Below are 2,521 nucleotides of genomic sequence, written 5' to 3'. Positions count from 1 at the left end.
AAATAACTTTAGAATTTAAGTAAATCTGGTTTAACAGATAGCCACACTTGGTTAATATCCTGAAGTTAATGGTTATATGTCAAATAACATGATCAAGGTGGATAAAGTACATGAAGAAGAGAAGCTTCTACCCTGTGATTTCTTAGAGAAGGAATACACAGGCAATAGCCAGAGGCAGACCACAGGCTGCCAAGAAGGAACCAATAATTTCTTCTTTTGATGCGATGTTTGAAATATATATAGGGAAGTTAGTATGTTCTTTGCGTGAATCTAGAATATTTTCCAATTTACATATATTTTATTTCCATAAAATTTAGGTTTGTAGATTTGAACAAAATGCATAACAGTATGAAAAAACATGTGGCAGGTATTCCAATTGTTTAGAAGTCTTTAATAATGAAAACATAAGTACTGAAGCATTTTATATGAAAAGGTACCTTAGCTTTATCCTAAAGCTGTCTCAGAGACAAAACAACCTAGGCTGAAAGTCAAGATATAACATGAGACTTCTCAGATCATATTTAGTAAAATTTTATATTACGATAAAATATTTAAACAGTACATTAAAATATTTATTAATATAAAAATTTAAATATTTTAAATTTTGAAACTTTAAAATCAGTAAATAAATAACAAGCCCTACAGAAAAATTAGGAAAAATTAGGCTTTTTTGTCTCCCTTGAGTTTCTGATTTTTTAAATAACATACCATAAATGTAAGTGAAGTGATTTTGCAAGCCTAATTTTACCCTATAAGTTGTGTTTGTCCATTGCCAGCATCCTTAGTGCTGTAGTGAACAGTCATGAACACACAACTTCATGTTGCAGATATGCTGTACACCACTGAACCCTTTGGAGTCAGCATGGCTAATTTTTCTCAAGAGAAAATCCAATTCATGCAAGAATTTAGAATATGTTTTCAGTTCAAAGTAAATCCATACCCTTATTTTGGTGTGCCTCACCTAGCCATAAACTATGATTTGCATTACAGTCACTTAACCTCAAGTTAGCCAATTCCATGGAGCAAGTTTCATTTGATCTAGTCAGGTGCAGTCAGAACGTGGGCTGATCTGTCTGAACAGCAGTGCAGTACCTTCCCTCAGTTAAACCCTGCATGCCCAGAGGAACACAGAACCTATTCAAGAATTTTACTGGCAAAAGAAATGTAGAAAACTTTTTTAAATGTAGGTCACTATCCTTCTCAGAGTACATGGCATATGTTTGCAGAAATCCCAGTGACATGCACAGGTGAACACAGTACATGTAAGGTAACTTTGATATAAATTTAGGGTTCACACCTTAAGAAAACTGGTTGATGTGCTCATGTGTCAGCAGTGACCTGAGGTAACACTGCAGTGCTGATATGCTCATTATTATGAAGCACATTTCCATCCTCTCATCCAAGCTTTCAGAATATAATCTCGCCCACCTTCTCCTTTAATGTCATGTTCAACCACCTAAGATAATTATACAACCTTCTACTCAAGTGTAGAAAAGTATTCTTCTAGAAAAGTGGAACTCTTACACGGCATGTTAACTTGTAAAATAGTTTTAGTTATTAAGTTTTTTCTTAGCCACAGTGCCAGTATTAAGTGCATCTTGGAATCAGCAGAGACTGCTGGTTTTGGAAAATCTGATTATGGAACTTTACTTCTGTTAAATGATGATGAAACACTTTAAAAATCTATGCTCTAGTTGCACAGTACAGTTGAACATGCTGAAACAATCTGCCACAGTGTTCAGGGATTGTTGAAACTGAACCACAAAATGCATGGCAAAGGCTATAAGCTCTTATTTATCCATCTCAATAAGAGGCCTTATTTTGTCTCCTTTCTGTCAGTTTGAAATGGGGATTTTCCCCCTCAAAATGATGTCTTGCAAGACACAAGGCTGTATTATTTGGTAGGTGTTCATCACAGCTAATAAAAACAAAGATGATGAAAATGTTTTTCATTAGATCTTCTTCATTAGGTTAAATTAATAACTGCAATTCTAAGAGATCTCAACAACTTAATTTATCAAATACCTATGATGTTTTTCGAATCACATTTATCAAATATGATGTTTATATGTGAACTTAAGGAAGGAGATCAGTTTTTTTATATTACTGTATTGTCCTTCAACTCGGGATTGCAGAGCACTAAGCAACGTTATCCCCAGTTTATGAGAGCTATTTGGAGCATTCTGAAGGACAGATGGCCTGAATAGTCATAAGGCAATCCCAAAACTCCGTATCTTCTAAACCTTGGGACCAGAATATCTCCCTTGGTTCCAGTGGTCAAATTAAAGGCTATATGTATCAAATGTGTTGGCTATACCATGCTTCATAGGGCTCATAAGCTCATGCAAAGTTTTGAATGTATGAAAGTTTATGAATGTATTTAGCATTAACCTCAATTTATCACTTAGTTAGAATCCCTTTTGCTAAATGATGTGAACCTCTCATTAGAAACCTAATTGCTTTCTCTTTCTAATCACAAAGTCAATTGTTGTTTGCTAATGCATTTCAGGTGTCTTTCCCT

This window comes from Corvus brachyrhynchos, unplaced genomic scaffold (genome assembly GCF_000691975.1).
Source record: "Corvus brachyrhynchos isolate BGI_N302 unplaced genomic scaffold, ASM69197v1 scaffold490, whole genome shotgun sequence".
Lineage (NCBI taxonomy): Eukaryota > Metazoa > Chordata > Aves > Passeriformes > Corvidae > Corvus > Corvus brachyrhynchos.
This window is presented reverse-complemented; position numbering follows the sequence as displayed.